Source organism: Delphinapterus leucas, unplaced genomic scaffold (assembly GCF_059928025.1).
Source record: "Delphinapterus leucas isolate spDelLeu-1000000601 "Yukka" unplaced genomic scaffold, BTC_Dleu_Yukka2 spDelLeu_asBTCV2_sq25, whole genome shotgun sequence".
In the NCBI taxonomy this organism is placed as follows: Eukaryota; Metazoa; Chordata; class Mammalia; order Artiodactyla; family Monodontidae; genus Delphinapterus; species Delphinapterus leucas.
The window spans coordinates 2,522,737-2,534,410 of NW_028322234.1; the positions used below are offsets into that span (position 1 = coordinate 2,522,737).

Sequence of the window (11,674 nt, forward strand, 5' to 3'; positions counted from 1 at the left end):
TGCACTAACATTTTCCTTTATTTGGCTCTCTCTTGTCCCAGATTTTTGAATGCCTGGCTCCTTTTTTGTCTTTCAAAGGCAATTTCCTCAGGGATAACTTCTTGCTCCATTCAATATAATATAATGCTCAAGAACACTGTTTTTTATTTTATTTTTTTCATGGCAACTTACTGCTGAATAAAATTTTAAATTATTTCATGAATATCACCTATGTCCCTGCCCTAATAAGCAAATTACCTAATTTCAAGGACTGTATCTTTTTTGTTCATGACTGTACATAAACACACAATAAGATTCTAATACTGTTGGCCATCAGTCAATATTAGCTGAGTGAATTATACTTGTTTTCTTTCTTCAGGGAAGTGGATAAAGTACATTTTTCTGACGTATGATGAAAGTTCTAGAATTTGTGATAGATAAGTTCAGACTACTGAGGGAAGTCTGATTTAGAGAAAAGAGTAACTTAGAAGATCTGCAGGTATGTTAGCTTTAGGGCTAATGGGGAAGAGGAATTAGACTCATTTTCTTAGGTCTATCAGCATCTAACTCAAGAAAGACTAGCAGGAGTTTATTTATTTATTTATTTTTTGTGATACGCGGGCCTCTCACTGTTGTGGCCTCTCCTGTTGCAGAGCACAGGCTCCGGACGCGCAGGCTCAGCGGCCGTGGCTCACGGACCCAGCTGCTCCGCGGCATGTGGGATCTTCCCGGACCTGGGCACGAACCCATGTTCCCCACATCAGCAGGCAGACTCTCAACCACTGAGCCACCAGGGAAGCCCAGGAGTTTATTTTTAAAGAAATCAGAATAAAGTCAATGCTGGGGAAATGCTGTAGGCTTTACAATGATAGCAAGAGAAGCTCCCCTACGTAACAGTGAGAGCTGGAATCAATGTCTCCAGTTTAGCCTGAGTATACATCTGATAGAGAAACATCAGCTTTCTAATTTGTTATACGGAGATAACAGTCTTATATTCTTGTTTCTATTCTATTTAGTTGTATAGATCCAAGGAGATTATTTATGAGGATATACTTTGAAAAATGAAATACAGTACTAACATGAAGCACCACTGTCATTAAACCCATCACTTAACCTCTAAGTCTCCATTTCCCTATTTAAACTATCTCAAAATGCCTCTCCCTCTGCTTTTTGAGTCAGAGGTAAATGGAAAAGATTTTATTTTGCTGCTGATGGTAGCAATACAGGTTGCATTAGAAATGAATGGGATGGAAGGACTCTGTTGATTTTGTTTAACCCTGCAATCGGATCCACAAATGCACAGGGCATTCACAGAGTGGAAATTTATGCCTCCAACTAACAGTAATAAGGTAAGTTTACTTTAAAAATGATATTTGGGGAGTGTTCAATTACTGTGAAGTTATGCCCCCAACCAAAATGTCATCCAGTTCCCTAGAATCATCCACATGTCTTCTGAAAAGGTTTCCTCATTTGCCTCATCCTTCTGGCTTGACTGATGGCTCCCACCCAGCCTAATCACTATCACAAAGTATATGTTGGTTTAGGCAATAACAGACTTTCATAGATCATTTACTGGATTCTCCCTTGACGTAAATTGTTATTTTTCTTTGTTTCTAGCAATAATAATACAGGGCATTGTGTAAAACCAGGTTTTCAAGCACTGAGCTAAAAGCTCAACGTGCATTAACAATGATAATAACATTTGAGACAGACACTGTCACAAGTGCTTTGCAGTCATTATTAGTAACTCATTTCTTTCTCAAAAAACCCTGTGAAGCAGATACAATCTTCCCAAATTTACAAAACAGAAAAGTGAGGCACGATAATATTCCAGAACATGACAGCATTCACAGAACTGGTTACGTGGTTAAGTTGCGCTGGAGCTGTGATGGAAGCTCTTAAATGTCTTGCCACAATGCTGGAAAGCAGTTATTGTCTTCAGTAGAAAGATACTGAGATCAATTCTCAAAATTCTGAAGTGACTGGCCCTATTTGCATAGTAAAGACTATGTGATAGGCCAAGGACTCTGTCAAAGTAACCAGATTAGGTCCAAGATGGAATCACTCATGCTAAGCCCCACATCAGCAAACCAAAATTTATCTAAGTTTCCCTACCTGGGCTCTCCAAGCAAAGGAAGGCCCAGGTCAACCAACCAATCATGCTTGCCTGCTTACCAAACCCTTATCCAGCTCCTTGTTCCATATAAGGAAAGGAACTCTCATTAACCCATTAGCAAATGACCAGTACATCGTCCTTGACCCTGCTCACTTTGGTCTATAAAAAGCTCTCACCTTGTACTGCTCTTCAGAGCTCCTTTCTACCTGTTAGATTAAACAGTACCCAAGTCATGAATCACTGAATAGAAGTCAACTAGATCAGTAAGTTATCTGTAGAAAATTTTACTTTAACAACTCTACGGCGATCCTTTCCAAATCCATGATCTCAGCTCTTCCACATGCCTCACGAGCTTTATATCGTGAGAGAACACTGTGACCTCAGTTTCCTCAGGAAAGTGACTCCTCTCTGCCTAATCATATCATAAGGGAAACCAGGGCTAGAAACAGTAAATGTTTCCCAACAAATAGAACTAAACAGTAAAGTGTTTTAATCCCAGCACATCATTCATTCTAATCACTATATTCTCAGGGGCAAGTACTCAGCAAGCTGTGTGGGAATGACATGCACTGTTTCCATTAAAGTCATAACAGAATCTGTGCACAACACTCCTTCTCACTCCTTCGAAAACAGCTCCCTTGCTCCTCTTCTAGTGAATATTAGCATCTACAATGTGTTCTGCTTTGCCTCTGCATTCCTGGTCTGAAACTCTTTTCTGGAAAAAAGGCTTACAAAGAGTTCCTGGAAGTAAGAATTATAGACCCCCAGGGTACCTAAGGATAGGAAACTCACAAATTAATCCAATATGTAATTAGTTTTTTCCTTTTTCTCAGCGATAATAAAAATTAAGTGTTCTCACAAATATAGTAACTGAATATCCAAAACAATATTACTGAATCATATTGGCTTAAAATGTACATGATAGAAGACTCACTTGATTTTTGTCATCAATTAAAAGTTATTAAGTATTAAGGAAATTATATTTTATTTTTTTGGTCTGAACATGTTTTATGATTCCTACCTAATCACATCTCCTTCTAAAAAAATTATCTACCTTTTTTAGAGACAAGAGCTAACATGTCCATGTTTTATTTTATAATCATAGCTGATAACTTGTGAGTCATAGTTGTTCGGGTTGGACTAAGGAACTTGAACCCTTGGACTGGCAGAAGGCTGTGCTTTGTGGGGCCTAGTTCAAAAATAGACTTCACCATTCATATCTTTCCCTGGGAATCTGGAAGGGTGTAATTGAGAGATTAGATAGTTAGAAACGGTAATAAAATAGTTTTTGAATAAAAAGGCAATAATTAATCTCAAACCCTTTACTTCTCGTATGGCAGAATTTTTCAACTTTGGCACTACTGACATTTGGGGCTAGAAAAAATTTTTTTAATTTTTACTTTATATTGGAGTATAGTTGATTAACAATGCTGTGTTAGCTTCAGGTGTACAGCAAAGTGACTCAGTTGTACGTATACATGTATCTACTCTTTATCGAATTTTTTTTCCCATATAAGTTATTACAGAGTATTGAGCAGAGTTCCTGGTGCTATACAGTAGCTCCTTGTTGGTTATCTATTTTAAATATAGCAGTATTATTATTGTTATTTTTAACGCGGGTTGTTACCTGGTGCATTGAATGATGTTTGGCAGCATCCTTGAACTCTAATGACCAGAAGCCAGTAGAATCTCCTTCTTCAGTCCTGACAATCACAAATGTTTTCTGACATTGTCAAATGTCCCCTATCAAAATCACTTCCAGTTGAGAATCACTGCCTTATGGATCTTGAACCAGTAGATCAATATACATAGAAATCAAAAGGGGAAATTTAACAGCTGTCATTCTGGTAAAGCCAGAATACAGCTTGGAATTTAAAATCAAGACTTCTTTCAGGACTTTCCTGGTGGTCCAGCAGTTAAGACTATGCACTTCCACTGCGGGTTCAATCCCTGGTTGGGGAACTAAGATTCCCCATGCTGCGTGGTGCGGCCAAAAAAGAAAAAAAAAAGGATTTCTTTCTTTCCCTCTGAAGTGAAACTAGTGAGAAACAGAAAGAACAAGAGAATGAGAATAAGAACGAGTGGTAAATTCTTGGCAGCCCAGGTCCCAATTCCCTCAATCATATTAGTTACATATTCCCAAATGAAGGAGTTGCTCTGAGGAGAAAAGAGGAAAATGCTTTCCTTACCCCAACAGAGGCAAGGCTTCCTATGTTATACATGAGATTAAAATACAAGTTAGAGAAAAAAATGTGTGCTGTAGAAAGGGGACAAAGATAATCTAGGAGAAGTAACCTACGCAAATAGGCAAGCTGGACAATGAAGATGTAGAAAACCAGCGTCAGCAGATAAGTTCCAGAGGTTGGAATGGGGAATACAGCAGATGGACACAGAGCACCAAAGACTCAGAGAGGGAGCAAAATATTTCTCTCTACGCCTCAGCTTCCAGGTCCAGTCAGAGTCCATATGTAATTATAACAACCATTTGTCCACTGCAATAATCTGACTGAATTCTTCCTCGTAACCAAATGAGCCAGATTCAAACACTGATACTGCTATCATTTGTATGAAAAGAAGAGTAACTAGTCAATAATGTCAATCCAAATCTGAACCCATGTCATTTTTTAAAAATTCAATTTTAACAGCTAAAAGGCAGGCTTGATTTTTTCGTAGATTTTTTTTTTTTTTTTTTTTGTAGTACGCGGGCCTCTCACTGCTGTGGCCTCTCCCGTTGCAGAGCACAGGCTCCGGACGCGCAGGCTCAGTGGCCACAGCTCACGAGCCCAGCCGCTCCGCGGCATGTGGGATCCTCCCGGACCGGGGCACGAACCCGTGTCCCCTGCATCGGGAGGCAGACTCCCAACCACTGCGCCACCAGGGAAGCCCTTTTTCATGGATTTTTAAAGCAGTTTTGAGAGAGAAAGAAAAAGAATAAATGGCATTTTGCATCTTTCCTGGCATCCCAAGACCTTAAACAGCTTAAGACTAGGAGATAACTTCCTTTCCTCTACTGATTTTTCCCTTTTAGTTAGGTGCCTTTATAATAAGTTCAGTTATCTTTCTCTATTATATTTTTGTGAAAACTGCTTTTCTCTGCCAGAGATTTTATCTACTTCCTACACCCTTAAGAGATTCTATTTTCTTCTACAATTTTCAGTTCCTCAGAGTGCCTTTTCTAAATTTTCTAAATGTAGCACTGTAATCAAGGTTTCTAACTGTAAAAAAACAAAAACACAACAACAACAAACAGGCCTCAAGTTTCATATTTTTAGAACAATGACCAGGTGTTACTATGAAAAACCAGTTTCAGTTTGTCACTGATAAGACAAACTAAACTAAGAGGACTTTTTTCTTTACCCTCCCAAATGCATTGAATGTACTATCCTCACCTCTATTTTTTTTCTTCCTTGCATTGCTTAATTCACCTTTTATGATGGCAAGCATCAGGCAAGTCTTAAAAAAAAAACAAAACAACTTCATCGTTTGCTATCATACGCCTTAAACAATGAGTCATCTAAAGAAGTGAACATTCTTGTTATTTCAAATCATTACTGAAAATTAGAAGCAAATGAAACTAGAATATAAGTCTCAGAATTTTAAAAACTTGAGAAACATTAAAGAAAACGCAGTTCATCTCCCACTGTAGCTGGAACAAATAAACCCCAGAAAACTTTGCTCAAGGCCAAACAATAAGTAGGTCTGAGAGTTGAACCTAGATCATTTTACTCTAAATATTGTTCACCACTCTCTGGCCCTACCATTATAACACACTGTCTCTATGTCTTTCTCTACTGTGTCATATGTAGTCACCATGTAACTAAAAAGTATACTGAGGATTTAATTTTTCTATCAGGTAGGTTCACATTGAACCACCCTAGGCATTATGAGGGGAAAATAGAAGCTAATATTTATTATCCACTCTGTGCCAGGCATTTGGCTAAGGAAACTGTATGCAAGTATCCCATTTAATCACCAAAATGTTTGCAATCTATGAAGTAGGCACCAAGGCAGTCTTACTCAGGGTTCAGCTGTAGAGCATAGAATCTTTCCTAGATACCTGAAGTAGAAAAGTTTATAATTAGAGAGAAGGGAAGCAACAGACCCTAGACTGAGGTTCTGGCCACACCAGGCTGCCACAACAGCTACTGCCTCTGCAATGGTGAGGAAGCAGATTCTCAAATCAGGAAACACCGCTGAAGCTGATGACTCCAGCAACTGAGAACCTCTGCCACCATCTGCACAAGAAAATTCCAAATCCATGTCCCCGTGAGAATGTGTGACTTGCAGAACTAAAATCACATCCAGAACCATAGCTGTAAAGGAGCTGGGGAACATCCTGAAGAGACTGGAAAGGGAAGAAGTATAGGAAGGCACACAAGAAAGCAGTGGGAGTGGATACTGCAAAAGTCAATATAAACAAATTTATAGAAAACTCCAAATGCCTTCTGAACAATTTCTGATCCTCAGGATCAAAATCCCAAAAAGTATAATAACATCACTTTTATAATAAAATAATGAAAATTAATTTGAAGACAATATTAGATTGAAAGTCACTGTAGGAGAGAAAGGGTTTCCTAAAAGAAAATTGTAATCTGGAAAACAAAAAGAAGAAAGTGTTTCTTTTCTGAGTTAATGTCATGTTAATATAAGTCTAACTTCTAGAAGTAACTTGTAATTACAATCATTTATTTTATTTATTATTTTCTGCTTTTACTAAAATGAATTTAGTACATGGTTAGGTTTTGGATAGCTGCCATTCACACTAAAATGAACAGTAATGAAACTTGCTATTAGTGCTTTTAAGAGCATGCTAATGTTACTCATTAAACACTGGATGGATTGTTTCTCAGCCCATGTTCCATGGTGGCTGCATTTGATTATGTATATGTTGGCCGAAATGCTGGCAAATGACATGGACTGTCCTCCCAGAAAACGCATGGAAATGAAATGTGTGCATCCTGAGGCGAGGTGGGTGAGAAAAGTTCGGCACTTAATGAAATCAACAAAGAGCCTGTTTGTCAAGGGTGACTTGAAGTGTGTGTAAATGATCCTTGCCTCCATAAGCACGATGAGGTGATTTTACCATCAGTGATTTTAGGTGATTAAACACCTCTGGTCTGCTGCTCCCATTAAGCAGCACCATTACTTTCATCCTTGCAACAAAGCTAAGGTTTATGCTTTATTAGGGAGTCTGTGGTGACTAGATGTGTCATTATCTGTCCTACCATCCACCACTGGGTTTAGAATTTTTACTTCAAAATGACCACCATTGACTCTTTCAGATTCCTTCTAGTTTACTATTTAATGTGTGCTTGTTCTGCACTATTCTCGATGGAGCTCATGCTGTTTATGTTTCCAGAGTTTTTTAAGACTCATCCTTGAATAAGGATTAGGAAAAAGTCATTTGCGTTTCCTCCAAAGAACAGCTATTAGATGGGTAATGGATCCTGGAGCTCAGATTATTAAATATTCAACTGTCCTTCTGGATCATCAGGAGGTGCATATCCCAGTTTGACAGAGACAAAGTTAGCCTATAAAAGGACCCAATTTCTCTGGTTAAGGGCTGTGAATCTCATTTTATAGGGTATGCAAGAATGATCAATGATTTTATTTTCATTTAATCAAATTATATTCAGCCTCAAAAGCCTAATGGGCTGCTAGGAAATTCTGATCTCTGCCATTGCTGGGTGTATCACCTTCAGGGTTCACCCATAATTTAGGACATTCTAGAGAAAGAGCTTCATCTTGCAGTCTTCTGTGGCCACAGCAGAAATCCTCATTATGCAAGTCTATAATCTAAAAGCTATTTGATTTTACGCCATGTATGTACCTGGGGATGTACGCTGAGACTAGGAGCCTCTAGAATCTCACCTTCAAACTGCTTCCCATTCCTTCCAAAATCCTGTCACCATCAATGTGCATCCTCCAAAATTCCAATCCTAAACATAGGCACTTAGTATCATCTTTCCAGGATGCTCAGCCTTTAAAGATCAAAACCCAGGAGAGGAATATATCGTCCAGGAAATTTCTGCAAGTTAGCACTGAAATACAAGCCTGCCCTGAGACAAAAGAGCATAAAAGGTGCTAAGATACTTTTGTGAAATGTGGCTGGGGAGGATTCAGACGAGGAGAAAAAAATTAAGAAGAATTATTTCCATAAATTATTCTGAATACTTACTGTGTGCCAGGCACTCTTTTAAGTGCTATATTTGAATGGTGTTTTACTAAGCTCTCAAGATAAGTCCCAAGTGAGGATTAAATGAAACATCACTAATACATGCCAAACAACTATTTTAAGCACGTTCGAAATATCATTACCTCATATAATCACATAACAACTCTATCAGGTAGGAACTACTGTTATCACCAAATGAAGAACTAAGGCATAGAAAGATAAGTAAGGTGCTGAAAAGGGGTCACTGGACCTGTATGGAAGAATGTTTTTTAAACGGGACATTGGCCTTAAGCACTTAGAAATCTAAGATAAGCATTTTAAAGTGATTCCAAACAGGGCTACATGAATGGCCAGAGTGGGCAGCTTCTCTGTGCTAAAAGATACATAATCATAGATCAAAAAACAATTACCACTTTCAGTGTGTAAGATATTTTAACAGCTATTTTGTTCTAACAGTTATTAAAGTGAATATAGAACTGACTTATATCAGTGGTTTCACTTTTCATACTTAATTACCCAGTTACCCTTATAAAGCACTAAAGAAAATATGGGGGAGTCAAGATGGCAGACTAGGAGGGCATGAAATTCGCATCTTGGCACAACTAGGGCACCTACCAGGCACCGGTAGGGGACCACGGACGCCTAAGGGGACGGGAGGAACCCCCAGCAACCAAGTACGACATGGGGCATGGGGAGAGTGAGTGGGGAGGAGAAGTGGAGGTGAGACTGGACTGGCGCCCCTGAGGGGCAGCTGGGGGAGAGGAAGAGATCCCACACCTGGAGGGGGAAATTGGGGGACCACTGGGAGGGCAGAGGATCAAAAGGGAGGGTGGCTAGGTTTCCCCTACTCTCTTGGGCCCCAGAAGCCTGATGAAATCCCGGACCTGATCCTCTGCCCACCTAAACCCCTCCAGCTGCGTGGGTCCTGACGGAGTGGGAGGGAGGAAAGGGGGATCAAAAGTAAAGGCCAGACCTCTGGGACCTGCACCCCTGAGGGGCAAATGGGTGGGGGTAGGAGTTCCTACACTCAGTGGGACCAGCCCACAGTTAGGGTCCAGCGGCGACTGTGGAGACCCTGGGAGAGACCATGGGGGAGGGCGTGGAGGAACAGAAAGGAACACGGCCAGTGCTTTCGCTGCCCACTTAGGCACCAGGGAGCCTGTTGGGCTCCCAGGCCTAATCCTCTGCCCTGGGAGCCTCCCTCCTACCAGGTAGAGCCCAAGCCCTGCCCCTACACCCCCACCCAGGGCCCCACCTCTACACTCGGAGACCCCTTCTGAGACCCCCTCCAAACACCCTGGGCCTAAACCCCACACACACACCCTCACCCATGGCCCTACCTCCAAACTCCCGAAATCCACACTCCAGAGAACCCCTTTGGATGTGCTGCCTCTCCCATTCCGTGTAGGTCCTAGGCAGAGGCCCCACCACACACTTGAATGTTGCCCAGCCTAGTCCCCACACCCAAGGCCTTTTCTGGCTGTGTGGGTCCTGAGTCTAGGCCCCGCCCCACACTCAAACGTCACCACCCTGGCTAGGCCCTGCCCAACCCTAAACCCTGCCCCTGCCTAAGTTCCACCCCCCCACCTAAACTCCACCCCCAAGAGCCAAGGCCTTTTTTTTTTTTTTCCTTTTCTCTTCTTTTAGGTCAGGGTGCTGTTTTACCTTCTTCTTGATAATTCATTAATATAATTATTTTTTTCTAATAAACCTTTTATTTTTCTAATTTTATTTTATTCTCTATACTTTGTTATTGTTCTGCTCCTTTTGGGTTGTTCCCCCCCACCACTTTTTTTTCTTGTTTCTGGTGTGGTTTTGTTTTCCCTTGTTGCAGTTGCAGTTGTTTCAATTATATTTTTATTTTTCCTAATACATTTTTTATTGTTCTAATTTTATATTTATTCTTTGTTATTGTACTCTCCTTTTATTCTTTTTTATTCTTTTTTTTTAATGATGCTATGCAGCTTGCAGGTTCTTGGTTCCCAGGCCAGAGGTCAGGCCCGAGCTCCTGTGGTGGGAGCACCAAGTCCAAGCTGCTGGACTAACAAAGAACCTCAGATGCCAGGAAATATTAATTGAGGTGAGGCCTCCTGGAGGTCCTCATCTCGGCACCAAGGTCCGGCTCTACCTAACTTCCTGCAAACTCCATTGAAGGAAGCCTCAGGCCAAACAACCAGTAAGACAGGAATACAGCCCCTCCCATCAAAAAAAAAATGAAACAACAAAAATTATGTTACAGATGAAGGAGCAAGGTAAAATCCTACAAGACCAAATAAATGAAGACAAAATATGCAACCTACCTGAAAAGGAATTCAGAGTAAGGACAGTAAAGATGATCCAAAATCTCAGAAACAAAATGGAGAAAAACACAAACATTTAACAAGGATCTAAAGGAACTGAAGAGCAAACAAACAGTGATGAACAATGTAATAACTGATATTAAAAATACTATAGAAGGAATCAATAGCAGAATAACTGAGGCAGAAGAATGGATGAATGAGCTGGAAGATAAAATGGTGAAAACAACTGCCAGGGAGCAGAATAAAGAAAAAAAAAATGAAAAGAACTGAGAACAGTCTCAGAGACTTCTGGGACAACATTAAACACACCAACATTCGAATTATAGTGGTCCCAGAAGAAAAAGAGAAAAAGAAAGGGTCTGAGAAAATATTTGAAGAGATTAGAGTCAAAAACTTCCCTAACAAGGGAAAGGAAATAGTCAATCAAGTCCAGGAAATGCAGAGAGTTCCATACAGGAAAAACCCAAAGAGAAACACACCAAGACACATATTAATCAAACTATCAAAAATTAAATACAAAGAAAAATATTAAAAGCAGTAATGGAAAAGCAACAAATATCACACAAGGGAATCCCCATAAGGTTAACAGCTGATCTTTCAGCAGAAACTCTGCAAGCCAGAAGCGAATGGCAGGACATATTTAAAGTGATGAAAGGGAAAAACCTACAACCAACATGACTCTACCCAGCAAGGATCTCATTCAGATTTGACAGAGAAATTAAAACCTTTACAGACATGCAAAAGCTAAGAGAATTTAGCACCATCAAACCAGCTTTACAACAAACGATAAAGGAACTTCTCTAGGCAGGAAACACAAGAGAAGGAAAAGACCTACAATAATAAACCCAAAACAATTAAGAAAATGGTAATAGGAACATACATATCAATAATTACCATAAATGTAAATGGATTAAATGCTCCAACAAAAAGACACAGACTGGCTGAATGGATACAAAAACAAGACCCATATTTATGCTGTCTACAAGAGACCCACTTCAGACCTAGGGACACATACTGACTGAAAGTGAGGGAATGGAAAAAGATATTCCATGCAAATGGAAATCAAAAGAAAGCTGGAGTAGCAATTCTCATATCAGACAAAAG

The 11,674-nt window shown here is 40.0% G+C and overlaps 1 long non-coding RNA gene across 2 annotated transcripts in view; it reads right to left on the bottom strand.

The window, feature by feature from the left end:
• LOC149744021 (uncharacterized) overlaps nt 1-10,182 on the bottom strand; it is a 64,943-nt gene extending 54,761 nt beyond the window's left edge. Inside the window, exons 1-3 of one of the 2 annotated variants that reach the window (XR_016391569.1) lie at nt 9,611-10,182; nt 7,967-8,154; nt 3,723-4,133 (exon numbers count right to left, since the gene is read on the bottom strand). This is a non-coding gene — a long non-coding RNA (uncharacterized LOC149744021). The remainder of the gene's footprint in view (nt 1-3,722; nt 4,134-7,966; nt 8,155-9,610) is intronic. The other variant, XR_016391570.1, reaches the window with a different exon arrangement.
• Between the last annotated feature and the right edge of the window lie 1,492 nt (nt 10,183-11,674).